Here is a 12,051-nt window from a genome sequence, read left to right as displayed (position 1 = left end):
GCTCCCATGTATTTAATAGAATGTGGTACTTCATTGGCGTCGAAGGTGATGAGAATGAAGTGCATCGTCCCCATTCATCGAGCTGCGAGTATTGAGTATTCGGGGTTCCGTCTGACCAGGTCTTCGTACAGCTGGGTTGGGGTCTCGTCGTCAAAGGCATTTGAGATGACTCCTCTTATAGCTCGTAGCTCCTGGTGGGGGTGCCACATAAGCCACGCAGGGGTAAGCATGGCCGTCAATGGTGAGTGAAGCCAGTGTTTTTAGGAGCTCAGCTGCTGCAGAATATTTTGTAGTTGCAATAAATGTATTATTGGTGAGGGTGTATGCACAGGCAGAAACAATCAGGTAGAGCGATTTGGAGTGCGGCCTGCACTGTCTTCATGAGTCCAGGCGTTGGGACATATCGTATTCGCAGTTGATCTCGTGGACGAATGACGACGCGAACAGCTTTCGTTGGGAGTGGTGGAAGTTGCTTGCTGCATTTTACAATGATGCGTGTTTCCTTGGTAACATGTAGTAGGTGGGCCAGCGTCTTGCCTCTGCCAGTTGCGGCTGCTTTGATCCACGCGATGTTCCCGGCATTCGGGTTGGCTGCCTCGAAGGTAGCATCGGGCTGCAAAAGTGGTTTCTGTGAACAGGCTGGTCGAAACGCATAGGCTTTGTAGAGAACTGGTGTCCAATTTCCTGCCTGGAACCCTTCAGCAGAGATGGTGTAGCCCTCAACCGTTACTTCCATGATAACGAAAGGCGTCACTGGCAGGGTCGATGAAAGAGCGGAGTCCCAGAGAGGCTTAGCTCAGATTCTCAGCGTCTCGGTTCACTAAGTGTCCGTTGCACACAGAACGTCGGAGCTGGCCCTGAATGGGCGTCGTCTATGTTTTCCTCGGACCCTTATGTCACTGTTCGAGCAGGTTAGTGACTCTAGGAAAGGTTGGGTAGAAGTAGCACGTACCGTTTGCCGGAGCCTACGTTACAGGCACCCACTCGCATTGGTCCCCTAGCGGCGAGTCTTCAAAATATAAGTGCTCACGTTTTCCTAACGTAGCGACACACTGCCCAGCGTTCGCGTGCGTCAACACTACATTGGAGTATATTGGGTTCCTCATGATGCGCTCGCGGCCGTTTTGATAGCTTCAAAGACACAAAACTTGGTGCTATGTAACGTCAATCGATGACGAAATCATATGACTGGTGCAAACATGAAAATCCTGACATGCGTGCCATGTAGGAACATGACAACATAGCACGCTTATAGCGTGCTCGCAGCCATTTTGCTAGCTCCACATATACTAAAAATTTGGTATCACGAGACGTAAATAGATGACGAAGGTAAACGACACATCCAATCATGACGCGGAAATCATGTACGGCAATATTTACTTCCACCTCGCAACGTACGTAGTGCTGATTTTAAAGTGATATATCAACATGTCTCATTCGTGCATTATATATCAACGATTACCGCTGTACGTTGGATCTGGCAATTTTCCGTTTTGCTAGTTTGAAATTTTTATATCATTATTTCTGTTTTTGAGCGGCCGTCCCCAGAATTACATTTGCGTTGATTTTATGGCTGTACAAGGGACGCGTTGCGACGTGAACGTGGGGGAAATTAGGGTGCAGCGTCTTTTCAAGGGGCTGAAAATGGTAAGCATTTCTCGTGTCGATCACAGGGACTTATGTTAAGATCTAACACTGTGGTTGACTTGAACAGTATCGGTTCGCACACATCGGTTAGTGTTGCAGGAAGGGCGCGTCATATGTAACCGTTTCTTTTTGTTTATCTTGCCGCCATCATTTGAATCCTATAAGGTATGAAAAGAGAGAATAACACGGCATAATTCTTTTATTTGTGGCGCCAGCTGTTGTTTTTTCTCTTTTGGAAATAATGCGATTCTCAGGAGCTTTAGGAAAAAAAAACACATACCATTGAAGTTGTTGAATAGTCGATTTCGTGCTGCCTAAATGAGGGGCGACATAACATTTCTGAGATCAAATGCAGTCTTTACTTTCTAGCTTGGTAAGCGATGCTATGCATAATGTTTTAAATTTTTTGCGTACTGCAAGCACTTTAGGAGTCTGTCTGTGTATCTATCTATCCGCATACGTCTAGGTGCTCTCGTGATCACCCCCTGAACTTGGCGCGAGTCAAAATTTGTATGGAAGGGTAAGATGATTTGGCGAGTATGAAGCACTAACCAAGACATGAATAATGTCATTATCTTATCACGCACGTCGTCAAACACATTTCGCCGGACAGTGGCACATACACGAGGGCAGATATGTGCCACGGACGATTTACACTTAGTATGTATACCCATTAACGGAGGCAAAAAACATGGGTAAAGAAAAGAAAAAGCTCACACCGACAGCGTTGACTCGACGAATGCGAAGAATGTACTGTACCAGGAAGCGTGCCTGCCTACACTACTTTGTCGATTTCGCATTTTGACAATACAAGCATTTTAAAAATGTTATAGCTTGCCGGCAAAAAGATCTACATGTGCTTTTATCGCAAACCCAGACGCATTCTTTCTTGCTCATTGACCATGGTTTCACACACCCCAAATAATGTTTGTACAAAAGGAACTACCAAGTGTAAACGTGAACAATTAGTTGATTTCATTGATTTGTGGGGTTTAACGTCCTAAAGCCACCATATGATTATGAAAGACGGTGTAGTGGAGGGCTCCGGAAATTTTGACCACCTGGGGTTCTTTAACGTGCACCCAAAACTGCGTACACGGGCCTATAACATTTCCGCCTCCATCGGAAATGCAGCCGCCACAGCTTGGATTTGATCTCGCGACCTGCGGGTCAGCAGCCGAGTACCTTAGCCACTAGACCACCGTGGTGGGGCTAAATGTGAACATAAGAAAAGTAAATGAGACTTAAGACTCGAATTGTACGTTATAATTAAATATGATGGTATCTGCCCCCAAAGTGCCAAGTGTCTGGGCATGAAACATTTTTACCTATATTTAGCGTTGTTTCTCAACGCGTCGCTCAATAAAAAAAATTACAACACGCGGTCACCTTGCCTCCGAATTCTTCGTATGACGTCGATTCGCAAAGTGTACGTGGGAATCGACATACCTTGGGGATTTTTATACGTGCAAGTTATTTGATTGCGATAGTGAACATGCGTCAGAAGGTTCAACAGGAGCATTCAGCGTCCTGCAAGTTCGACAGTGCCATGACGCGTTCAGCAGTAAGCGCAGGCTGCACGCCATGGAGTTAGTCACAGTGCTCTAGTAACGATAGCGCCGACAGTCTCGGTTTTCTAATCCTTGTGTCGAAAGGTGGTAGCGCTTGGCAACGGCGTCACTTAGATTGTCTGGGTCGTTTCACTCGAAGGAAGAAGAACAATGGCATTTTTGTCCCACAACAATATTCGTCATCGATATTGAATTCATTTCCTCGCACTATCACCGCGTGGTCAGCACTTTCAGGCCACAAACTACATGCGCATTATGGGCATGACATTGAATTCTGGAACACTCGGCCAGCGCTGAGTTTTCAAGAAGGGAAGCGCAAGCAAGCAGGCGGATGATTATCGTTGTACACAAAAAGACACCCTTTTTATTTGATCTTTATACAGTGTTTGCCTCAAACCATGCGTTATCGCCACGCAGTTTCAAATAGTTTGTCGCGTGCACGTCAGCATGTGATAACATGAAGCGGGAATATCAACTGTACTGTATTTCGGCATGTCGTGAAACAGTTGTGCGTGATCATAGTGGTTGGTAGGCCGTGGAACAAGGCGATCCCGAGGCAATTGAAGAATAGGCAGACGCAAACAGCATTCTTAGCAGTGTGGACGTGCCTTACCTCTAAGATTACCGAGATTTAGCTTTGAATATATTAATTGTTGCTCAGTAGCTATTGGATTTTGCTTCAGAGAGTAGCGCAATTGTCTGTGAATTCGATTTATCAAAGAGTTCTCGATAAAGTCATAATTGAAACTCATAAAAATGTCCTATTTAGTTGTTATACCAAAAAAGCCTTTTTTTCACAATAAATAATTCATTTACACGAAAAAGCTGTATCAGTTATTTTTCTTCTTAGAACTATTGTTAAATGAGGTAACCTACACGATGATATTCTAACACAAGATTCACAATGCTTGTTCAAAAAGTACAATAGTTGATGTCAATGAATACGTGTTGATTAATTGTTCTAAGCCATGCTAATAGATACTACGATTGTTACCGTTTGAAATAACTGCATCAGTGCTATACGCATAGTCCTAATGTATTTTAACTCCTTGGTTCAGGTTAACTAGAATGCCTTGTATGCCGCAAACCCAACGAATGAATGCAACACAGTGAGCGAGAACGTATCGAATTGCATCCTGTTATCAGAAATGCTTTCGAAGGCAAAGCTATACACCTCTTTTATCTGTGAAAATATTTGGAAGCAAATTTCATATAAATTAGCATGTACGTACCGAAGATGATGCATCCACATAGCAGCAAGTAAATCTTCATATTTGCTTAACGTAGAAGTATGAACAGACGAAATATTGTAATGTCACCGATGGTGTGTTTTGAGAAACACAATATTATGCAGCAGTCGTGTATTCAATTGACAAGGAAGCTTCATCAATATGTGCAAGTGCTTCTGTCTGGCCTTATGAACCTTTTCGAACTGAGGTTGATTAATATGCGACGAAAGCACTCTGTCATCCTACGCCAGTGAGAATCTTCTTTGTTCTTAACACCTTTCAAGAGATATATTTTCGGTATCTTCCCAAGAAAAAAAATGTCATGCGGCATGTGATGAACCGGTGGTTTTGTTCCACATATATATTTCTACTCTATTCAACGACGTAGTTTATTTGTACGTTATTTTCACAGTTACGCGTAGGACATAAGCTGACAGAGGCAATATTATCAACTAATGTATTCCACTTGAGCCATTCTGGTTCTTAACACACTATGGCTTTTTGCACATTTTGCAAAACCACGCCTTCAGAATTTCACATCGTTGAAATATTTCACTGCGTTTGTATATTATTTTGACGCAATAGGAAAACAACCGCAAGCTCGAGGAGATGGCATGAGCTACAGAATATCTAAGTCAGAAGATAAGTTTGAAGTAATAACCACATTTATAAGAATTGTCTCTTGGACGCATGTCCATGCGGCTGGAGATAAGGTCAGATAAGATGAATAATATGCAGATAGCAAGTCAGATAATATTAAATAATATAAGTGCGCTCAGGCTTTCATGACAAGTCTCCTGAAATGTAAGTATGGTTGGCACCCGGCTGATGTTCATTTATCACGTTTTAGAAATCCTGAACTTCGGGAACACCGCCCAATGGATTGTACTTAGCACGCATCAGCTTTGAAAATGGCAATTCGTAGGGTGAACTACATTTTTGTAACTATTGTGAACTGCTCGCCTGCCTGAACTCAGTATGAAACGTTTTCGTGTCTGTGTGAGTGCGTGTGCTTTTTGTTCTCATTTCTGTTTTTATCGCTCTCTCACTTTAAACCCACTATTTCCCAAACCCAGTGCATGTAGTATACCGGATCCTGGCCTCTGGTTAACCTGATTTCCATCCACTTTCTTTTGTTTCTCTCCCTGTTGATCGCACAAAGCATGTTCTCCTCTACATGTCCAGATGTACTTCTGTGAAATGGTGCGTAAACGCTCTTAACACAGAAAATGTTCACAGCTGTATGTAGTGATCCAGGGACGTGACTCACTTGCACGGGTTGAAACTACACACCGTTTCTTTGAACGACGTGTTCTACTATAGTATATACAAGCCCATGGGCACACTGTCACCAACCTAACACTGAAACTACTGCTGTATGCAACACTTTCTCTTCCTGATTTCGTTTTGCTTTGTTGAGCTGTTAGTTCATTAGTATAGATTAATAACGCACCATTTACACGCGGAAAAATACAGCAAGAAATACGCATTCATATATACACTCACCAAAGTATCTATATTTTTACGAAAATATCAGGGAGAGTATAAAATAACGGGCACGCCATAAAAATATATATGCATTCACACTTGCTAAAGATATCTGTCTGGTTGCTGTGCCTCTTCATACTGCTGAGTGCGATGCAAAACATGCCTGTCCGGTTACTATGTCTCTTGGTACTGCTGAGTGTGATGTCTAGGGGAACGCGATGTCAGGTTTTTCTGTGGTGTTGACGAACAGGCGTCAGACGGGTAGTGAAGCAGAAAGCTGTTTGGCAGCTAGCCTCATCGGTGAGCTGGTATCATGGTCTGCACTAGACGTAGCTGGCACTGCGGGAACATTTGCTTCGACAGACGCTGGTAGGCATGTTGCAAGCATCACGTCACAGGGCTACTGATGAAATGAAATTTCATGACACGCTAAATGAGACCAGGGTGGCGAGCAGGAGCCTGACAGAGCTTTGCTGTGTTACATGCTTTGCTGTCATCGAGAACGAGGGATGTTGGACCACATTGCTGGATAGTTTTCCTGGGCCTCGGGAAAGAAAGGTCACCCGTGAATAAAACTAATGGTTTCTTCACCCACACATTGTCTTCTAGTGCCCCTGTTATTGGTTCGGCGCTCGAATCCAGTTAGTGTAGGATTTGCTGCACTTTTTGCTACGCTTGACACATCACCGCAGCCTTGCCAGTTCTTGGTGGGGTGTCTTAGTGAACGACTCTGGCGATAAGCCGAAGATCTCAGGTTTTTTTCTTAGTAGCCTTCCTTGTAGAAACACTGCAGTAGCCACAGCTTTGTGGTTTGTGATGTACACCAGTATGCGGGGAGGTAATCTCCTGCAGCAGTTCACAGCAAGCGCTGTTCCAGACGAGCCAGCTGGAGGTAAGTCTTGAACGTGTGGTTGAACCTTTCGATCTCTCCATTTCCATATGTCTAATAGATAGAATGATGATACAGGTCCTTCACTCGTTCTTATAGGAAGTTGACAGATTCTTTAGAGGTGAACTAGGGCCGATTATCGCTTACCATCTCGTCAAAGTATTCTTCCTGTGGAAATACTTTGAGCAGAAACTTGGTCAGGGTTCTTGTAGAAATTTCTTTCAAAAATTGTACTTCTGGCCATTTTCAGAAGTATTTGTTGCAACTTTCGACGAAAATGAAGTCGTGGCATTCACGCACTGCTCGATGCCTCAAGATTTGTTCTGCTTCGCTTGTTTGACCAGCAGGTCAAGGGTCTGTTTTCTACCACATTAAAGCCTTTAGGTTTTCTACAGAAGGCATTTGTCTCTTCAAAGTGGTGCCACAACCCGGGATCCATGGAACGACGGCATCTACAGCGACCGAGGGCAGACAAGCGTCTGGTTACCAACTAGACCACTCAATCACCCAGGCTGCTACATATCAAGCGACCGCCATTATGATCTCGACGAAAACAAGCGTAAAACTGACCACACCTTTTAACAAAGATGGTAAATGAAATCAAGGCGGCTTTTTCAAACGACGAAGCAAGTTCGCACGATAAAAATGTACTCGCAAACCGATTGGAAATGTGTCACAGGTGAGTTAAAATCTATTTATTTAAAGATAGTGCTGCACTTATTGTGCCCTGATGCGAGCAAGAATTCCTTCGGGTTGCCGAGTACATTAACAAGGCCGTTTCTTACTCGTCCAAACTGCAGTACTGAATTCTGCAGTTGCATTCATCGGTAGAATGTGCAGCACCAAACCCAACTAAAGCACGGTGGATGGCCTGACCTTAGTCACAGCATAAGACACGTGATTAGTACTACTGAACTTCAACGGAACGCCTCGCAACTGGCCTGCATTTGGGGAACATTTTCAAGCCACATTCCACGAGAGCCTGAATTGGAATGATGTAGACAATTTTGCTTATTTGAGATCACGTCAAGTAAAGTTTAATTCCAACACATCATGTCAAAGGTCCCTAGGCAAAAGGATGTCACAGACGTTTTGAGAGAGTTTAAAGACCCGTGCAATAACAGAAGGCATTTCAATATATCACGAAGTTAACTATACATGCATAAAAAAATAAGAGCTTGTTTCTTTTAGTGAACAAAATAAATACAGAGATTGTACTTGGGTTACATAAATATTGTGTTCACATGCACAAAAATAACACTTTTCAGAAAAGGAATAAATTAAGAAAACATGATAAAATTCATACAATTCCGTTTGACCATATGCCATATGCTGAAAAGCAGACTTCGCTCACTTTTCTTGAACTTACGTTCAGGTAGCTCAAAATTACTACTAATTAGAAACTTGTTCAATATAGTAGGCATCTGATAGTTTAGAAGGCGTTCTCCGTAACGTGTGCAAGAAAAGGGAACTGGTCTGGATTGATTTCGGAGAGTATACGGCATGAGCTGTCAGCCGAATGCCGATGAAGTTTGTTATATGTGTAAATGTCACGTGCTAGAGTGATATTATGGTTTATAAAGAGCTGGTGAGTACCTAGTTCGCAAGAAAGCCCATAAAAATTCAAATATTGTAAGAACGCATTTTTGCAACAACTCTAATTTCTTCAGGTTCTGTGCAGACATTTCTGCCCCTATAGACATTTGAAGTGTTGCGGAAGTACGAAGACCCCTCCAATAGCTTGGAAGACGTGTGCTTGGCAGACTGTATCGCTTTATTCCTACCAAAAGCCATGATTCATGATTCATCCGTCATGCGTTACCGCTGTTACTCCATTGACAACTCACTAAACTACAAGCGCGAAGCGGTTGCACTGTTCCTTCCTTAAAAGAGTATTTGTATGCTATTGAGTGTATGTACACCAAAAATGTGGACGCTTCGCTTCTGAACAGATCCGAATATGACAGCAAGCTGGGCATGTACGATGTGCGTTACATATGCCTCCAGATGTGCGCAGATGGCTCTCATGATACCAAAATGCATACATAAATAGACGCACGGTGTGCTCGGTTGGTCGACCAGAATGACGACGAATACCATTGATAGGAGCCCCTGATGCTAACTTAGTAGCGGGAAAAGGTCGTTGTGCCGCTCTATGCCCACGTCAGGATGTCATGACTGGGGATGCCTGCAGAGAAATGATGCGGCTCAGCAACAAAAAGCAGTTCGAAGTTGTTCGCGAAGTCATGCACTGACTAATGACACCCACTTCCGGCCCGCTCAGAATTTTCCTGACTGGCGTAGCGGATTGAGGCAAGACCTTCGTTCTAGACGAGTACAACCATTACACCAACACCGCCTCCACATGGACGCACAATGCATACGTCTCTGCGCCACAACAGGCAAGGCAGCGGTTGCGATCGGTGGACTCACCGTGCTCGCTGCCTTCAAGCTCAGCATGCGCAACGACGGGGGCTTGCGCGACGGAGACCTGAGCTCCTTGCGTGCAGCGTTCGCCAACGTAAAGCGCGTAATTGTAGACGAATGCAGCCTGATGAGCAGCGACACTCTCGCTCACGTGGACGACCGTCTGCGACAGATAACTGCAAACTGTAATGATCCTTTTGGCAGCTTGGACTTCATCATGCGTGGTGGTTTGCGCCAGTTGCCCTCCATTCGCGCGAGCGAGGTGTACAAACGCAGTAGGACACGTGAAATCGTCTTTAGCGCTCGTGTCACATGGCATCAGCTCTTGTACTTTACGCTTGCGCAAGTCGTCCGCCAGAGCGACGCCAAGTTTTCCAGCGCCTTGTGTAAGATTGGCGATGGTCACGCACTCGAACAGGAAGAAGTCCAGATGACTCAAGCCTGCTTCGTCTCCAAGGAGGACGTGAAGCTCCACTGTCCTCACGGCGTCAGGCTATCATATTGCAACATGGAAGCGGAGGCATACAACACGCAGGATGTCATCGAGGACATGGACGTGATTTGCGAGACCCATGCAGCTGACACGATTGTGGGCTGCCACAGGGATACCAACTGTAAGATTTCGAAGCGTCGGTTACACTCGCTTACCATTGCTGAGGTTCGCAACCTACCGCTAAAGCTTGTGCTATGTTTAGAAAAGCCATACATGCTTACCTTCAACACCGATGGGTCCGATGGCTTGGACAACGAAGTGGAGGGTGGACACAAGTACGTGCAGTTGGATGAAGTGGGCCTGCAGAAACGTGTTAGGCTCCACTTTCACCCCAAAGCGACAGGCGACATTGCTCAAATCAAGTCGAAGACTATTCGTGAAGTTTGGGGCCCTGCCGTGCCTGTCGACTCCGTACCCATCGAACTGCACACACCAACTATCACTTTTGACAAAAAAACGAGAGTTGTTTTCGTCGCAAGAAGTTCCCGTAATACAAGCGAGCACTGTCACCATAAAAAAATCTGAGAGGGGTGATGACATACAGCCAGGTGGTGTACAAATATCACAAGCTCCATCCTGAGAAGGTCGTCTACGTAGCTTTAAGTCGAGCCATCACACTGGAACGACTGTTTTTAACAAACGCAGAACAGGACTTCACCTTTGCCCATGGCAGAGAAAATCTGGGTTGAACGTTGTCGGATGACTTCGCCGATTAGAAACTATCATTGACTTGATACGATCACCACCAATTGTTTCGCCATCCTCCAGTCACCAAACGCTTTGGAAATTTGCAGCGTGAACGTATGCTTGATGCCCACGCACGCATCGATGTTCCGCACGATCACGTTATCTGCGAAGTGCTTCTACTGTGCTTCACGGAAACGTGGATGGACACTGTCGTCAACTGCCAGAATGCAAGTGCATCACCCTCGGAAAACAGCGGAACCATCGAGTTGCTGGAGTTGCCATTTACGAACGCTTCGGCGGGATAACGCTTTTACCGCGCTGCGTTCCATACCAACTCCACTCGCTGCACCAGGTGACTTGTGGCGATGCATTTGCCGTCAAAACATCACACGGCTTTATAGTCACATCAGTCTACATCTCGAAGAAACCTCACGGAACGACAATAATAAGTTCTCGCTCCACAGCCTCCGTGCGGTGTGCACAGAGGATGTGCCAGTAGTCGTGACAGGAGACTTTTATGTGAATAAACTAGAATGTACTTCGATGCGGAAGTGAGCGGTTTGTAGCGTTTCTCGCTGCCGAACTTGGGCTTCACCTTCTGTCTGACGTCACAAAGCCAACCGCACGCAACAACACGTGTCTCTATATTGTGTTTTCACGTGTCTCTATACGTGTCTCTATATTGTGTTCACACGTATCTCTATACGAGTGCACTGCGTGCCCTTGCCAACATACTTCCGTGACCAAAAGGTGGTAGCCGCTGTCATTCAGTGGACTATGTTTCATTTATATTCAACAGTGATTCTATAGAATACTATACTAGCTGCCTTTAACTCATTCGCGTCAATAACTGCGCAATTTACTTCGCCATGTGGGCACTGCACTACTCTCATTCTGAGCACACCCGAGGGAGGGCCTCCACACATATAGATGCGCTCTACACATAATAAACTGCCAACCGTGGCGACACACCACGTATAGCCCTTAGTACCACCATGCGCTGCCCACGGGAGGCGTTACTAGTCAACGCCGTCACTATGCACTAGCCTTGTTGTGGTCATCTACTGTGGCCACGCCGCAGGAAACTTGGTTACTTAGCAAGCGCATGTTTACCACAATTATTATTGCCCCTAAAATTGCTAGCTTTCCGTCGTAAAATATTCGCATATGTTGCTATTGCATTCTTTGCTTCGCCCTTTTGGTGAAATTGTGTTTTTTTTATTTTCGGCGTAGAGTATGGAAAGATAAAGCGAAAAACAGGAGGCCAGAGAAAGAGCTTTACGTTTGCCCGGCTTGACTACCATCTTTTAACTCGTCACTGACGTCTCAAATCTTCGCTAGAGATCATTTAGAGTTGCGTATGACCCTAGAGTTGCCGCGAGAAACGATAGTCAAGGACCTGCAGCAGCTTACTTTTTCTGTCACCCACCCCCCACCTTCTCCATTGCTCGCCCTTGCTTTGCCAATATCGCGAATTTCGAGGTTGGCTGGTAGGCGTAAACTTTCTGTCAGATACTTATGCCTCTCACGGCTCTTAGAAGGAAGTATAAAGATCTCCAGGAGCGCTGATGATGAGAATAGTTACTTAAATCTATACCAGGTCTATATTCCAGGGCACAT

The 12,051-nt window shown here is 45.0% G+C and overlaps 1 long non-coding RNA gene across 1 annotated transcript in view; it reads right to left on the bottom strand.

The window, feature by feature from the left end:
* Positions 1-4,794, bottom strand: part of LOC142785940 (uncharacterized) — a 38,980-nt gene extending 34,186 nt beyond the window's left edge. The window contains exon 1 of the long non-coding RNA XR_012888987.1: positions 4,451-4,794. This is a non-coding gene — a long non-coding RNA (uncharacterized LOC142785940). The remainder of the gene's footprint in view (positions 1-4,450) is intronic.
* Between the last annotated feature and the right edge of the window lie 7,257 nt (positions 4,795-12,051).

The sequence above is a fragment of the Rhipicephalus microplus genome, chromosome 2 (genome assembly GCF_043290135.1).
Source record: "Rhipicephalus microplus isolate Deutch F79 chromosome 2, USDA_Rmic, whole genome shotgun sequence".
In the NCBI taxonomy this organism is placed as follows: domain Eukaryota; kingdom Metazoa; phylum Arthropoda; class Arachnida; order Ixodida; family Ixodidae; genus Rhipicephalus; species Rhipicephalus microplus.
The sequence above is the reverse complement of the archived record's forward strand: the minus strand, read 5'-3'. Positions and strand labels throughout refer to the sequence as shown.